Source organism: Bubalus kerabau, chromosome 5 (assembly GCF_029407905.1).
Source record: "Bubalus kerabau isolate K-KA32 ecotype Philippines breed swamp buffalo chromosome 5, PCC_UOA_SB_1v2, whole genome shotgun sequence".
Lineage (NCBI taxonomy): Eukaryota > Metazoa > Chordata > Mammalia > Artiodactyla > Bovidae > Bubalus > Bubalus kerabau.
Genome location: NC_073628.1, coordinates 89,974,834 through 89,992,831, shown reverse-complemented (window position 1 = coordinate 89,992,831; position 17,998 = coordinate 89,974,834). Strand labels below are relative to the sequence as shown.

Below are 17,998 nucleotides of genomic sequence, written 5' to 3'. Positions count from 1 at the left end.
CTCACAGATATAGAGAACAAACTTTTGGTTGCCAAGGGGGAGAGGGGTGGGAGAGGGAAGAATTGCAAGTTTGGGATCAGTGGATGCAAACTAGTATACATAGGATGGATAAACAACAAGGTCCTAATGTATAGCAAAGGGAACTATATTCAATATTCATAAGCCATAAAGGCAAAGAATATTTTTAAAAATAATATATATATCAGATCAGTCGCTCAGTCGTGTCTGACTCTTTGTGACCCCATGAATCGCAGCACGCCAGGCCTCCCTGTCCATCACCAACTCCCGGAGTTCACTGAGACTCACGTCCATCGAGTCAGTGATGCCATCCAGCCACCTCATCCTCTGTTGTCCCCTTCTCCTCCTGCCCGCAATCCCTCCCAGAATCAGGGTCTTTTCCAGTGAGTCAAGTCTTCGCATGAGGTGGCCAAAGTATTGGAGTTTCAACTTCAACATCAGTCCTTCCAGTGAACACCCAGGACTGATCTACTTTAGGATGGACTGGTTGGACCTCCTTGCAGTCCAAAGTACTCTCAAGAGGCTTCTCCAACACTACAGTTCAAAAGCATCAGTTCTTCGGTGCTCAGCTTTCTTCACAGTCCAACTCTCACATCCATACATGACCACAGGAAAAACCATAGCCTTAACTAGATGGACCTTTGTTGGCAAAGTAATGTCTCTGCTTTTCAAAATGCTGTCTAGGTTGGTAATAACTTTTCTTCCAAGGAGTAAGCGTCTTTTAATTTCATGGCTGCAATCACCATCTGCAGTGATTTTGGAGCCCCCCAAAATAAAGTCTGACACTGTTAACACTGTTTCCCCATCTGTTTCCCATGAAGTGATGGGACCAGATGCCATGATCTTCGTTTTCTGAATGTTGAGCTTTAAGCCAACTTGTTCACTCTCCTCTTTCACTTTCATCAAGAGGGTTTTTAGTTCCTCTTCCCTTTCTGCCATAAGGGTGGTGTCATCTGCATATCTGAGGTTATTGATATTTCTCCTGGCAATCTTAATTCCAGCTTGTGCTTCTTCCAGCCCAGTGTTTCTCATGATGTACTCTGCATAGAAGTTAAATAAGCGGGGTGACAATATACAGCCTTAACGTACTCCCTTTCCTATTTGGAACCAGTCTGTTGTTCCATGGCCAGTTCTAACTGTTGCTTCCTGACCTGTATACAGGTTTCTCAAGGGGCAGATCAGATGGTCTGGTATTCCCATCTCTTGAAGAATTTTCCACAGTTTATTGTGATCCACACAGTCAAAGGCTTTGGCATAGTCAATAAAGCAGAAATAGATGTTTTTCTGGAACTCTCTTGCTTTTTCCATGATCCAGAGAATGTTGGCAATTTGATCTCTGGTTCCTCTGCCTTTTCTAAAACCAGCTTGAACATCTGGAAGTTCACGGTTCATGTATTGCTGAAGCCTGGCTTGGAGAATTTTGAGCATTACTTTACTAGCGTGTGAGATGAATACAATTGCGCAGTAGTTTGAGTATTCTTTGGCATTGCCTTTCTTTGGGATTGGAATGAAAACTGACCTTTTCCAGTCCTGTGTCCACTGCTGAGTTTTCCAAATTTGCTGGCATACTGAGTGCAGCGCTTGCACAGCATCATCTTCCAGGATTTGAAAGAGCTCAACTGGAATTTTATCACCTCCACTAGCTTTGTTCATAGTGGTGCTTTCTAAGGCCCACTTCACTTCACATTCCAGGGTGTCTGGCTTTAGATGAATGATCACACCATTGTGATTATCTGGGTCATGAAGCTCTTTTTTGTACAGTTCTTCTGTGTATTCTTGCCATCTCCTTTTAATATCTTCTGCTTCTGTTAGGTCCATACCATTCTGTCCTTTATTGAGCCCATCTCTGCATGAAATGTTCCCTTGTTATCTCTAATTTTCTTGAAGAGATCTCTAGTCTTTCCCATTCTATTGTTTTCCTCTATTTCTTTGCATTGATCGCTGAGAAAGGCTTATCTCTCCTTGCTATTCTTTGGAACTCTGCATTCAGATGCTTATATCTTTCCTTTTCTCCTTTGCTTTTCACTTCTCTTCTTTTCACAGCTATTTGTAAGACCTCCCCAGACAGCCATTTTGCTTTTTTGCATTTCTTTTCCATGGGGATGGTCTTGATCCCTGTCTCCTGTACAATGTCACGAACCTCATTCCATAGTCATCAGGCACTCTATCTATCCAATCTAGTCCCTTAAATCTATTTCTCACTTCCATTGTATAATCATAAGGGATTTGATTTAGGTCATACCTGAATGGTCTAGTGGTTTTCCACACTTTCTTCAATTTAAGTCTGAATTTGGCAATAAGGAGTTCATGGTCTGAGCCACAGTCAGCTCCCGGTCTTGTTTTTGCTGACTGTATAGAGCTTCTCCATCTTTGGCTGCAAAGAATATACATATATATGTATAACTGAATCAGTTTGCTGTACAACAGAAATTAAGAAAACATTGTAAATCAACTGTACTCCAATCTTTTTAAAAAGGCAGTATATGGCACACATCAGATGAATTCCATTGACATACTGTGGGCAATTCATGGCCTCTCACAACCTGGACTTCCTGGCACTGGGACTAGTAGTCCACGGGAAGGACATTTGGCCATGAGCTATATACTGGTTACCAGTTGCCTGGAGCCAAATATGCTAAAGATCCAGACCCAGAGGCACCAGCCCCCAGAAGACTAGGCCTACCTACAGTTCTTTCAGAAGAGAGCTAGGCAGGGTTGTTTTTCTCAAAATGAATTGAAAACATGAAAAAGAGTGAGGAATGTTTATGTCTTGATTCTACCGAATAAATGAGTTTGAGGTGTGCTCCTCAGCTTGCATGTAAAGGATGCAGAGTGTTCTAGGTGCAAGCTCCCTTGCCTGCCCTGGGTCTTCCATTTTTGGTAGCAGAAAATGATTTTCAGGGACTGGATCACATGTTGGGTTTCTCTCTCTTCAGCAGTGATAAATTCAAAGAAGAAACAGTCATGGGGTATGTGTGTGGTTACTCCCCATAGCTTCTAAAGTAGCAATGACTACCTTGCCATTTGACTTGTTGAATGCCCTGAAATGTGATACACTGAAGAGAAGCAAAGACTGACAATAATCTTTTCCTTTTGAAGCTATCTTTATGACTAGATTCCAGAGTGGGCTAGAATTAGAAATGGAAAGATTTTCTTGCAAAATTTATCTTTTGCAGAAATTTTTATGCTGGATGAGTAGAAGGATAGATGGCTATATAGATAGTTGACAGGTAGATAGATAGAGTGTGTGTGTGTGTGTGTGTGCGCGCGTGCATGCACGTGCTCAGTCACTCAATCATGTCTGACTCTTTGTGACCCTATGGACTGTAGCCCACTGGGTTCCTCTGTCCATGGGATTTCCCAGGCAAGAATACTAGATGTGGGTTGCCATTTTCTCCTCCAGGGGATCTTCCCAACTCAGGGATCGAACCCGCATCTCTCAACCTTCCTTCATTGCAGGCAGATTCTTTCCTGCTGACCCATTGGGGAATTCTAGATAGACAAATCTGGTAAATGTGATAAGTAGAATACAATGGTACTATATACATCACATGGTTATGTTTACCAAAAGTATAGTTTTTAAAAAAAAATACACATACATACACTAACAGGAACACAAATAGAAAATAGAAAGGCATTTTAAAAAAAAAACATCATTTAAAAGCTTTCCCTGTGGTAGTAGGGAACCTGAAAAATACATCTCCTTTTTCCTTCTACTTGGTCTGCTCTTCAGCAAATGACAAATGCATTCCTCCCTCCCTCCTTCCTTCCCTTCCTCCCTTTGGTGTAAATAACAGCCTTCAGTTTCGATACAGATTTTTATCTTCATGGAATCCCCAGTCCCAATACTGTTATCTTTTCACTTCACAGAAAATTAATAGGAGTTATTACTGTTGCCAAGGTAAAATTATATCTCTCTATGTATGAAACACTTGTATGCCTAAAGAGCAGTATGTCAACTATGAATAATGCATTTTATCATAGTTTTAAATGCATTAGAGGGGGCTTCCCTGGTAGTGGCTCAGTGGTAAAGAATCTGCCTGCCAACGCAGGAGACACAGGTTTGATTTGTGATCTAGGAAGGTCCCACGTACCGCAGAGCGCTACTAAGCCCATGCACCACAACTAAGCCTGTGCTCTAGAGCTTGGGAGCCACAACTACTGAGCCCCTGTGCTCCACAGCAAGAGAAACCACTGCAATGAAAAGCCTGCACACCACAGCTAGAGAGTAGCCATGGCTTGCCACAACTAGAGAACAGCCCTTGCAACAGTGAAGATCAAGTATAGCCAAAAATAGATAAATAAAATATAATGCATCAGAAGAGCTTGCCTCTTAAAGAAATTAGTTATGAGCCTTTTGGTAAAATGAATAACTAGTAACTAACATTTAAATTTAGACCTGTGAGTACTGGATTTATTTACAAATCTTTGAAATATAACATATAAGTTATTCCTTTAAGTCTGAGTCCCAATAGTAATTTTTTAAAATTACTAATTGTGTATTGAAAGCAGTAAGAGGTTTCACAACACCAAATAAACCAGTGTTGAGGTTTCCCCCAACATAAAGTTTAACAGCTCCAACTTCTTCAGAGTTTATCAAGATACAAAAGAACAAAGTAGAGGTTATCATTTTCGATGGTCAGTCTGACCCTTGCAGGCTGAGGGGATGCGAGCACATGTAGACAGGGGCTTTGAGGGGCTGTGGCTCAAGAGTGACCATCTGCACTCTAGCTGATGAGACCCTAGCCTGGAGCAGGCTACAAGGGGACTGCAGGGCTCCTGCTCCAGCCAGAGCATTCCAACTGAAGTGTCCATGCTGATTCAAGGGAAAGCCGAGGTTCCTCCAAGGTGTCTGAGAGTGATGGCTGCAGCTTCCACCCTGTCTTCTGGGCAGCCATGTAAGCACAAATACAAGCAAAGTACTACGGGGTGTGGAATGACCCAAGACAGAGCAGATCACATGGTCACCCTATTGTGACCTTGCAGAGTGGATAATGGCTGGTTCTAACCCTGTTTCATGTCCAGGAAACAGACCACCAGTGGACTGGACTCAGGCCATTACTGCAGAACCTACACTAGGCATATCTCTCCCTTCTGTGTGTTCCAGTGTCCTCCTTACCTTGTATTTGTTAACTATTTTTTAAAATGCACTGAATTTGGGTTAAAGACCAACCACCAAAATGGATCTCAACACAGATCTAAAGCCTGGGGGAGGAGCATCAGGCTCATCTGACACGGCCATTCCTGGATGACCTGTGTGCCTAAAATCTCTTCTCAGTACTAAACAGTGGGTTGATTTTCTTTTTACAATTAAAAAAAAAATGAGTAGTATTGCATTAGAGTACCTGAAACTGCTTCATTGGAAACAAAAACTATTTACATTAAATAAAAATCCAGTTGCTGGCTGCATCTGCACATTTATTTTTTTTTTCTTTTGCAAAATGTTATTTTATTTCTTTTTATGTAAATAACATCATTCTATCACCAAACACATTTTTTTTTAAATATTTGAGGCTATTTTATTGGGTAAATTACCCCAGTCCTTAGACTCATGGTCATTCTCTTAGAGGTAAAAAAGAACATCTTGATTCCACTCTGTAAAGGAAGGCACTTCTTTGCAAGTATTTTTTTCTCTTTGCCTATAGCATGGTGAAGCACACTGTGACTGATAGTGCAGAGGGCTTCTGGCACGCACACCACAGGGATAGGAAGAAGGGGGAAGAGGGGAGGAGCAGAGAGTACAGCTCATTTCTGGTTCCAGAGCTGATTGGACAGCCAGTCCGGTTCCTCATAGAGCCCGTCCCTGCTGGTGGCACAGGTGGCCTGAATGTACCAGTGCCCGTGGCACAGAGTGTAGACCCAGCTTGTCTGTGATCTCGGCTGCATTCGTGGTATTGGGGAGGTCCTATTTGTTAGCAAACACGAGCAGAAAAGGCGTCCCAGGGTTCATCTTCTGCCAGCATCCTCATGTGCGCCTCACAGGCCTCTCACACACTGTCATTGCTGTCAACCACAAAGATGAGACTTTGTGTGTTCTGAAAGTAGTGGCACCATAGACGCCGGATCTTGTCCTGGCCACCCATGTCCCACAGAGTGAAGCTGATGTTCTTGTATTCCACCATCTCTGTGATGAAGCCTGTAGTGGGAATAGTGATCACAATTTCACCCAACTTCACTTTGTACAGGGTGAGGGTCTTTCCCACAGCATCTAGGCCCACAGTGAGAATACACATTTCTTTTTTGACAAAAAGGCCCTTGAAGAGGTTTGAAAAGATATTTCCTGGCGCAGCTGTTGCTCGGAGGCAGGCGTTGGTTTCACTCCCACACAATTCCAACAGTGATTTTACAAGACCAGAATAAACAAGGAAGGTCACCAAGAGTGTAAGGCGACTGGGCTGTAAAGTAGCTAGCAAGAATTTCTAACATCTCATGTGACCCATTCCTTAATACTAGAGCAGGCAGAAGAGTTCTTCATGGCCTCAGTCATAATCAGTTAATTCTGCACACTGTGTAGAATTAAAATATTAGAAAATGCTTTTAAAAATGGTCCCATAACAAAGTTTCCACTGGAATGAAAGCCACTAGCTTTTGCACTGCTGGAACCCAGAGGGTTTGCCAGCCCGTGTTCATATTTCAATTTCCAGCCTGGGGCTTTGACTTTTTTCTCTTTTTTATATTCTTTTCCATTATGGTTTATCCCAGGACATTGAGCATGGTTCCCTGTGCTACACAGTAGGACCTGTTGTCCATCCATTCTTTTTTAAAAATTTTTATTTATTATAATTGGAGGCTGATTACTTTACAATGTTGTGGTTTTTGCCATACATTCTATATGAAATAGTTTGCATCTACTAACCCCAAACTCCCAATCTACCCCTCCACCACCTTCTTCTCTCCCTTGGCAACCACAAGTCTGTTCTCTATGTCTGTAAATCTGTTTCTACATCATAGATAGGTTCGTTTGTGTCATATTTTAGATTCTATATGTAAGTGATGCCATATAGCATTTGTCTTTCTCTTTCTGACTTACTTCACTTAGTATGATCATCTATAGTTGCATCCGTATTGCTGCAAATGGCATTATTTCATACTTTTTATGACTGAGTAATATTCTATTGTATATACACACCACATCTTCATCTATTTATCTACCAATGGACATTTAGGTTGTTTCCATGTCTTGGTTATTGTAAACAGTGCTGCTATGAACATTGGGATGCACATAACTTTTTGAATTATAGCTTTGTCTGGAGTGAACTGCTGGATCTTATCGTAAGTGGATCTTTAGTTTTCTGAGGAACCTCCACACTGTTTTCCACACTGCCTTCACCAACTTACATTCCCATCAACAGTGTAAAAGGGTTCCCTTTTCTCCACACCCTCTTCAGCATTTATTATTTGTAGACTTTTTAATAGTGGCTATTCTGACCTGTGTAAAGTGGTACTTCATTGTAGTTCTGATTTGTATCTCTCTAATAATTAGCATCTTTTTATATGCTTATTGGCCATTTGTATGTCTCCTTTGGAGAAATGTCTGTTTAAGATTTCTGCCCAGTTTTTGATTGGATTGTTTGATTTTGTTGTTGAGTTGTATAAGCTCTTTGTATATCTTGGAAATTAAGACCTTGTTGGTTTCATCATTTGCAAATATTTTCTCTCATTCTGAAGGTTGCCTTTTCATCTTGCTTATGGTTTTCTTTGCTATGTTAAAGTTTGTAAATTTAATTAAGTCACATTTGTTTGTTATTATTTTTATTGCTTTGGGAGCCTGACCTAAGAAAACATTGGTATGATTTATGTCAAGAGAATGCTTTGCCTATGTTATCTTCTAGGAGTTTTATGGTGTCTTAATATGGGAAATAGATGGGGAAACAGTGTCAGACTTTATTTTTCTGGGCTCCAAAATCACTGCAGATGGTGACTGCAGCCATGAAATTAAAAGACGCTTACTCCTTGGAAGGAAAGTTATGACCAATCTAGATAGCATATTCAAAAGTAGAGACATTACTTTGCCAACAAAGGTTTGTCTAGTCAAGACTATGGTTTTTCCTGTGGTCATGTATGGATGTGAGAGTTGGACTGTGAAGAAGGCTGAGCGCCGAAGAATTGATGCTTTTGAACTGTGGTGTTGGAGAAGACTCTTGAGAGTCCCTTGGACTGCAAAGAGATCCAACCTGTCCATTCTGAAGATCAGCCCTGGGATTTCTTTGGAAGGAATGATGCTGAAGCTGAAACTCCAGTACTTTGGCCACCTCATGAGAAGAGTTGACTCATTGGAAAAGACTCTGATGCTGGGAGGGATTGGGGGCAGGAGGAGAAGGGGACGACAGAGGATGAGATGGCTGGATGACATCACTGACTCAATGGATGTGAGTCTCAGTGAACTCCAGGAGTTTGTGATGGACAGGGAGGCCTGGTGTGCTGCAATTCATGGGGTCGCAAAGAGTCGGACACGACTGAGTGACTGATCTGATCTGATCTGAATGTTTAAATCTTTAAGCCATGTTGAGTTCTTTTGTGTATGGTGTAAGGGTATGTTCCAACTTCACTGATGCAGCTGTCCAACTTTCCCCACACCATGTGCTAGAAACTTTCTCCCATTGTATATGCTTTCTTGCTTTGTCAAAGAATAATTGACCACAGGTACGTGGGTTTATTTCTAGATTATTCTTTGCCATTTATCCATATGTCTGTTTTTGTGCCAGTACCACACTGTTTTGATTACTGTAGATTTGTATTACCGTCTGAAGTCTGGGAGGGTTACTGGTGCTTTGAATTTAAATGGTGCTTGGCAAATGTGTTTTTAACTTATATTTAATACATATAAATACAACTCAAGCTTCAGATGAGAGGGAGAGGAGTATGAAAAAAATACAAATGGCTATTTGAGAGTAGGAATATCTCTTGTCTCACATTCTAAATTCTAAGTTGGGGAAGAGAGAAGTCATAAAAACAAAGGAGAATGACAGACCATATTCTCACATTTATTTGGAAAGCTATTCTATTCATCTTGCCTTGGATTCTTTAATGGAAGTAGGCAAAAAAGGAAGAAAAACAGAGAATATGAAAGAATCAATTAAGAGGTATTAAAGGAATTTCATGTAGCTACTGGCATATATTCAAAAAATTTGAAAAAAATATGAATTGTGCCCAAAGTCTTGTGGGTTTTGGCACTTGTTGAAATTAAGTTTTATCTATACCTGAGAATAAGATCTTTCAGGGAAAATTCAATTTCTGAAACTGAAATATTTTCACAAAATGGAGAAAAGAAAGATGCACATCAAAGAGATCAAACTTGGAAATAAGCCTGATGTTATAAATTGAGATTCTTAAATCACAGACCATGCTTCTCTTTTCTTGACCCCATGTCTCTTACACATCTCTTATTACTGTTATCACTCTAGCCTTGACTTACAGCCAGCTCTTCTCAGTGGCTTATCTTTGTCTAATGAAATGAAGATTTGCCATGATTTTGATCTTGTTAAGTAAGATCCAGTCTTAACCTACATGCTGTTGCTGCTGCTAAGTCACTTCAGTCGTGTCCAACTCTATGCAACCCCATAGATGGCAGCCCACTAGGCTCCCCTCTCCCTGGGATTCTCCAGGCAAGAACACTGGAGTGGGTTGCCATTTCCTTCTCCAATGCATGAAAGTGAAAAGTGAAAGTGAAGTTGCTCAGTCGTGTCTGACTCTTCGAGACCCCATGGTCTGCAGCTTACCAGGCTCCTCCATCCATGGGATTTTCCAGACAAGAGTACTGGAGTGGGGTGCCATTGCCTTCTCCACTTAACCTACATAAGATGTGGTAAATTCACAATGATAAATTAGACATTTAAGTTATCTCAGTCTATTTTCAACTGAGTACTTTTTTAAGCTTAAATCAATCACTTTTATATTCAAACACTTCAGTGGGTCCCTATTTCAAAAAACATAAAGAAAAAGACCTTCCAAAAACCTTTGAATGCCATCTCTGTATTTCTCTCCTTCCCTCCCCCTACTCCAATATTGCTCACTCTGCTTCAGTCACATCAGTGTCTTTGGAAATTCTTCTACTGTCCAGTTGCTCTCTTGACTCCTTCAAGTCTTAGCTCTAGTGTCATACTGTCAATCACCACTGTTTGAAAATGTAAACCTCCCTCCAAACCACATACCACGTGGTTCCCCTTATCTTGCTCTGTTTCTTTTCTCCAGTTTATTCACACATTTGAATATACTATAAAATTTCTTTTTTTTTTTTTGAAGCGACTTAAATTTTATTTTATTTTTAAACTTTACATAATTGTATTAGTTTTGCTTATTTATTATTATACTTATTGCTTATTTTCTATCCCTGACCCACTAGAATGTAAACTGTACAAGGACTCTTGTCATTTTAGTTCACTGATGTATCCCAAATGCTTAGAACACTGCCTGACATAGAATTATCCAATAAGTATTTTTGGAATAAAGGGAAGAATATGTTCAGTATTCATTATCATTTATTAAGTGGTATTGGAAAATAATGTGAAACTCAAACTTCATTATATCTGATTCTCTAAACATTAGGCCATATGTCCTTAAATAGATGTTCAAGTGAGACACTGAAAGGGAATGTAAAAAAATAGGCATAGGGATCAAATCATAATTCAGTTTTTTACCAGCTATGGCAAAGTAAATTTGTGTGAACTTTAGTTATCCCCTTTGTGAAATGACTGTGATGGAGACATTAAGTGGGCAACTAGATCAGTTCCTGGTGTAGTAGGCGCATGATAGATGTGTTTCTCCATTTTTTTCCCTCTAACTTTTCAGTAGACTCCACATGGTAGGAGGAAAAAGGAGAAATCTAAGGCACCTGCAAAGATCTACAGTGTGTCCACAGACTCTCATCATAAGAAACTGTGCAGGAAATTGGGAGAAAGGTGAAAAGGCAGTTATCAGATCTTTTCTAGTCCTTCTTGAATGGAGGGCCTCGTCAATGGGGACACTGAGAACAAGGATAGACAAGAGTGCCTCTTACTCATGGCTGTGGAGGGAGAAACTGGTGACCTAACGTGGACAAAATGGTGAATGAAAATGGCCATGCAGAGCCAAAGCAACCTGACCAAACATATTATCAAAGCAAAACAGTCACCAACCAGGTGCTAAGTCAAAGGGTCAGAGAGGTAAAGGGGTCAAGAATAAGGCTTAATCGACATTTCTCCAAAAAGAACATACATATAGCCAATAGGCACATGAACAGACACTCATCATCAATAAATAACAAAAAATGCAAATCAAAACTACAATGAGGCATCACCTCACACAGGTCAGAACAGCCATCATTAAAACGTCTACAAACAACAAATGCTGAAGAGGGTGTGGAGAAAAGGAAACCCTCCTACACTCTTGGTGGGAATGTAAGTTGGTGCAGCCTGTATTAAAAGCAGTATGGAAGCTCATAAAAAAAACTAAAAATAAAGTTTTCATATCATCTAGCAATCCCACTCCTAGGCATATCCCCAGATAAAACTATAATTCAAAAAGATAAGTATCTCCTGTGTTCATAGCAGCACTATTATTATAGTCAATACATGGAAACAATCTAAATCAACAGATGAATGATATTTATCCAATCAACAGATGAATGGATAAATAAGATGTGGTACATATATACAATGAAATACTACTCAACTATTAAAAACAATGAAATAATGCCATCTGCAGCAACAAATGGCTACATTTGTTGCTACAGATGGATGGACCTCAAGATTATTATACTAAGTGAAGTCAGTCAGAAAGAGAAAGACAAATACAATACGATATCACTTATATATGTGAAATCTAAAATATGACACAGACAAACATATCTAGAAACAAAAAAGACTTGCAGAATACAAAGAACAGACTTGTGGTTGCCAAGGGGAAGGAGATTTGGTATTAGCAGAGGCAAACTATTACATATAGGATGGATAAACAACAAGTCCTACTGTATAACATAGGAAACTATATTCAGTGTCCTGGGATAAATTATAATGGAGAAGAATATGAAAAAAGAATATATATATGTATGTGTGTGTGTGTGTGTGTGTGTGTGTATAACTGAGTCACTTTGCTCTACATTGGAAATTAAACACATTGTAAGTCAAGTATACTAAAATAAAAAATTTTAAAAAAGAATAAGAAGGTTGAGAGTGACTATAGGAAATATGGACTCAGTGAATGTCATTGCAAATGGCCATGTCCTGAAGCCAGATTGAGAGGCCTGGATGAATAAGGGCATGAGATGGCACAGTCCTTTAGAAAGTCCTGCACAGGATGGACAGCAACCTTTTTGACAGTCTAGGAATCTGTCTTCACTGATACTCATCTGACATTTCTAAATAAGGCTTTCACCTTCAGGAAACTAGAAAAAAGCAGGACTGAGGAATAGCATTCCCCTTCCTCAGGTCAGAGTGAGTAGTACTTCATACTCTGAAGTCAGAAAGAAAATTAAAGTGAAAATATATTTTTAAAAAATAGAGTAAGTTTTAATGAATGTTCGTGGACTCAATGAACAAACAATGGCAAGTCAGTAAACAAGTGGATCAGTAAATGTGGATGTCCAGTTGTTCTTGCAGATTGAGCACATTTCTAGGACTTTCATTCTGAGGGGGACAATTGGGGAAACTTTCCCCAAAAAAACAATCTTTTGTTGTACAAGAGAAGATATTGAAACTCAGAAAAGTAAATTGATTTTCTCAAAGTCACACAATTATTACTGGCTACATTAAGACTAAACACTGATTTACAAAACAAAATTCCAGTTTCCACAGGAAGCTATGTTTTCAGTGACCAAAATACTTGTTTTGGTGTCTGATGCCTTTCAATTTGGAAAGTGTTTCCATATAGAGTAAATAATCAGACTGTTGAAACAGTAAAAACATTTCATTAGACTGTGGTGTAGTCTATATATTTTTTCCTATTTTACTCTGTAGTCACCTTTCCTAGGGATAGAAATTCTTGCATCTCTCAGAGATGGTGTCGTATTTTTCTTAGATGTAATATACACATATTAAAGAAAATTAAAATTAAAAGAGTATATGTATGTGTACATGTACACTTTATATATGTATAGTATATATAAAGTTATCAAATATATATATTCTTTAATTTTCTTTGTATATTATTTAATTTTCCTTGAGTATATATACCACAATACTTATATACTGTTACCACTTGAGGCATAACATCATTAATAGTTTTATAAATTATCTTTCATTAGTCATTATTAGTGCTGATAAATAACATTCAGTTTTGCTCTTGTTTATTGAGCTCCTGCTTTTTGACAGGCCCAATAACAGGTGTGGAGATTTCAGAAAATGAGGGGGTTTTTTTGTTTGTTTGTTTTTTGGTTTTTTTTTTAAATAAATATTTTAGAGATTCTCCCATGTCTTTAATGAGCTTTTGAAACCTTCCATAATCTTATTCCTTACGTTAGCTACACAAAGTTACCTCTACTGAGAGTTAATATGTTTAATTTGTGTTGGCTTTCCTGACATTGTACTCAAATTCTAGAAGTTCAGACAGTTCAGGGCGTGATCATACTTAGGGATATCAATCTTTTGGCTCTAACCATTGCCCGAAAATAAAGACCTTATAAGGTTTGTGAATGCAGTATCTCATATATCCCATTATGGGTGATTCTTTTTTCAGAGTAAGCAAGGAATAAAAGACATTCTAAAACTGTTCCTCATCCTCTTATTCCTTCTGAGATTTTCAAATAGGTGAAGCTTAGAATTATGACTGGCTACTTCATCTGAGTACATTACCCTTTGATGGAGAAATTCACCTATTCTGTTTCTATATAAAGTAAATCAGTTTTACAAACTGAGATCTTGTTGCCACTCAGAGTATGGCTCTGAATTAGTCTCTGCTGGACTTCACCTGAGGGGGCTAGTTACTTCTTTCAAAACATAATTATCTTCAGTTCAGTCACTCAGTCATGTCCGACTGTTTGCGACCCCATGAATCGCAGCATGCTAGGCCTCCCTGTCCATCACCAACTCCCGGAGTTCACTCAGACTCACGTCCATCGAGTCAGTGATGCCATCCAGCCATCTCATCTTCTGTCATCCTCTTCTCTTCCTGCCCCCAATCCTTCCCAGCATCAGAGTCTTTTCCAATGAGTCAACTCTTCACATGAGGTGGCCAAAGTACTAGAGTTTCAGCTTCAGCATCATTCCTTCCAAAGAAATCCCAAGGCTGATCTCCTTCAGAATGGACTGGTTGGATCTCCTTGCAGTCCAAGGGACTCTCAAGAGTCTTCTCCAACACCACAGTTCAAAAGCATCAATTCTTCAGTGCTCAGCTTTCTTCACAGTCCAACTCTCACATCCATACATGACTATTGGGAAAACCATAGCCTTGACTAGGAGGACCTTTGTTGGCAAAGTAATGTCTCTGCTTTTTAATATGCTATCTAGGTTGGTCATAACTTTCTTTCCAAGGAGTAAGCATCTTTTAATTTCATGCCTGCAGTCACCATCTGCAGTGATTTTGGAGCCCAAAAAAATAAAGTCTGACACTGTTTCCACTGTTTCCCCATCTATTTCCCATGAAGTGATGGGACTAGGTGCCATGATCTTAGTTTTCTGAATGTTGAGCTTTAAGCCAACTTTTTCACTCTCCTCTTTCACTTTCATCAAGAGGCTTTTGAGTTCCTCTTCACTTTCTGCCAGAAGGGTGGTGTCATCTGCATATCTGAGGTTATTGATATTTCTCCTGGCAATCTTGATTCCAGCTTGTAATTCTTCCAGCCCAGCGTTTCTCATGATGTACTCTGCATAGAAGCTAAATAAGCAGGGTGACAATATACAGCCTTGACGTACTCCTTTTCCTATTTGGAACCAGTCTGTTGTTCCATGTCCAGTTCGAACTGCTGCTTCCTGACCTGCATATAGGTTTCTTAAGAGGCAGGTCAGGTGGTCTGGTATGCCCATCTCTTGAAGAATTTTCCACAGTTTATTGTGACCCACACAGTCAAAGGCTTTGGCATAGTCAATAAAGAAGAAATAGATGTTTTTCTGGAACTCTCTGGCTTTTCCATGATCCAGAGGATGTTGGCAATTTGATCTGTGATTCCTCTGCCTTTTCTAAAACCAGCTTGAACATCTGGAAGTTCACGGTTCACGTATTGCTGAAGCCTGGCTTGGAGAATTTTGAGCATTACTTTACTAGCGTGTGAGATGAGTGCAATTGTGTGGTAGTTTGAACATTCCTTGGCATTGCCTTTCTTTGGGATTGGAATGAAAACTGACCTTTTCCAGTCTGTGGCCACTGCTGAGTTTTCCAAATTTGCTGGCATATTGAGTGCAGCACTTTCACAGCATCATCTTCCAGAATTTGAAATAGCTCAACTGGAATTCCATCACCTCCACTAGCTTTGTTTGTAGTGATGCTTTTTAAGGCCCACTTGACTTCACATTCTAGGATGTCTGGCTCTAGGTCCGTGATCACACCATCATGATTATCTTGGTTGTGAAGATGTTTTTTGTACAGTTCTTCTGTGTATTCCTGCCACCTCTTTTTAATATCTACTGCTTCTGTTAGGTCCATACCATAATTATCTTACCACATTGCAAAGTATTTTGCTTCATTGATTACATGTTTTGAGAAGGTAAAATCTCTATTATCTATAAGAAACCTCTCTTATCAATAGATAAAAAGACTATCTACAGAAAGATATAAAACAGAATGTTTCTAAGTTCATACCATTGACAATAATAAAGATTCTGTGAAAAAGAACAGAAAGCTCCAAATTTAAAAACAATGACATCGACTATCTGATTCAATCAGAAACTGGAGGGAAGAAAAAATAATACAATAAGCATCAACACAATATCCTGCCTATAATTGATGTACAATCAAAATTTGTTAAACTTAATTGACAATTCATGGTTTAATTATCTGACAAGATACTTGAGGATTGACACTGTTTAAAAGAGATGGTAAACTTTAGACACCAGAGGAGTGGAAAACTATTTATGTTTTATTAATTTTGATTTAATATTAACTTTACAAATACTTTATTATAAAAATATTCAAAATTAAACAATAAAAATAAGATAAAATAATTTAAAAAAGAAAAATATTTAAAGATAAAAAGATTCCCTGTTGCCTCCTCTATCACTGCCCTTGCCCCCATGGTGAGATGCATCCTACCCCTACCTCCCCAGTAGACATCCCAACACTTTTAGGTAGGTCTTAGACACTGGAGCCCAGCGGGCTGGGGAGATGCTGGCCAAGTTCCACTGCAATCCCCTATCCCCCGGAAGGCCCCTCTCCATCCTGGACAATCTCCTCCTGGTGAGTGGGCTACTGGGAGCGCGGGAGCCTCTCCTCTCCCCAGGAACCCCTTGTCCCGCCTCTACTTTTACTTTCTCCCTCCCTCCCTCCCATGGCTTACCTGGCCCTGTGGGGATTCCTCCCATCTCCCCAGGTCTCTGGGTTCACCCACCAGCGCCTAAGAGATGCCCTAGTTGTAAGCAGACGAACTCTGCGTTCTCTTGCTCCTCCATTTTGGCTCCACCCCCTATGCTTACTCTTTCTTGCCTTTCCAGAGCCTAGGACAAAGACTGACACATTAAAGTAAAAGTAAAGTGTTTGTTAGTTACTCAGTTGTGCCCACTCTTTGTGACCCCATGGACTGTAGCCCACTAGGCTCTTCTGTCCATGGGATTTCCCAGGTAAGAATACTGGAGTTGTTTGCCATTGCCTTCTCCAGGGAATCTTTCCCACCCAGGGATATAACACAGGTCTCCTGTATTGCAGGCAGATTATTTACTGTCTGAGCCAGCAGAGAAACCCAATGAACATTTGTATTGAATTTAAAATAAATATTATGTCTGAGGAGATATTTTAGATGACTGGAAAGGTTTATTTGAACATTTAAAAGGTCTATCCTTTACTCTGAAAATTGTAAAATTCTGTTCTAAACTGAAACATGGAAATGACAATTGCTTGAAAATTCCTTACAAATCTGCAGTCTATATAAGCCACGGATGTCAATATTGAAAGGGTGGCAAATAGGGTCCACAGATTCATTCAGTTATACTTACACTGTTTTGAAAGATATTCTGCAATGAGAAGCCCTGGGTTTCCAATTTCCAAATAACCAGTTAAAGAAAATTACCTGGTTCTATCTTTTTATTAAAAAAACAACAACACTTATTCCCTTTTTTGGCTGCAGTGCATGGCTTGTGGTATCTTAGTTTCCCCAACAGGAATCAAACCTGGGCCCCCAACAGTGAAACCATGGACTCCCACTGGACTGCCAGGGAATTCCTTGATTTTAGCATCTTTGAAGCCAGGAAAACTAATCTTCAAATCCATCTGCTAACCAACTAACCATGGGCAAGTTACATTCCTTCTCTGAGCATTAGAATTCTTTTTTCTCTCTCTTGTAAAAAATAGATACAGCACATTAACCATTCATTATGAGCATTAATGAGATAACATATATGAACACTTGCAACACACAGAAGACTCTCAGTAAATGATAAGAACCTTTTCCTTCATGCTGCTGCTGCTAAGTCACTTCAGTCGTGTCCGACTCTGTGCGACCCCATAAATGGAAGTCCACCAGGCTCCCCCATCCCTGGAATTCTCCAGGCAAGAACACTGTAGTGGGTTGCCATTTCTGTCTCCAAGGCATGAAAGTGAAAAGTGAAAGTGAAGTCCCTCAGTCGTGTCCAACTCTTAGCTACCTGGTGGACTGCAGCCCATCAGGCTCCTCCATCATGGGATTTTCCAGGCAAGAGTACTGGAGTGGGGTGCCATTGCCTTCTCCTTTCCTGCATTATAGTATAAAAATCACCTACCCAGAATGTAAATTAGAGATACAGCAACATTTACCTAACTTTCAAGAAAGTCATTAAAGATTTTTTTGCAACATACCAGTCAGTTCAGTTCAGTCGCTCAGTCATGTCCGATTCTTTGCAAACCCATGAATCTCAGTACGCCAGGCCTCCCTGTCCATCACCAA

The 17,998-nt window shown here is 39.7% G+C and overlaps 1 pseudogene; it reads right to left on the bottom strand.

Moving 5' to 3' along the window:
* Positions 1–5,681: 5,681 nt before the first annotated feature.
* LOC129654271 (ADP-ribosylation factor 1-like) lies at positions 5,682–16,532 on the bottom strand (annotated as a pseudogene).
* Between the last annotated feature and the right edge of the window lie 1,466 nt (positions 16,533–17,998).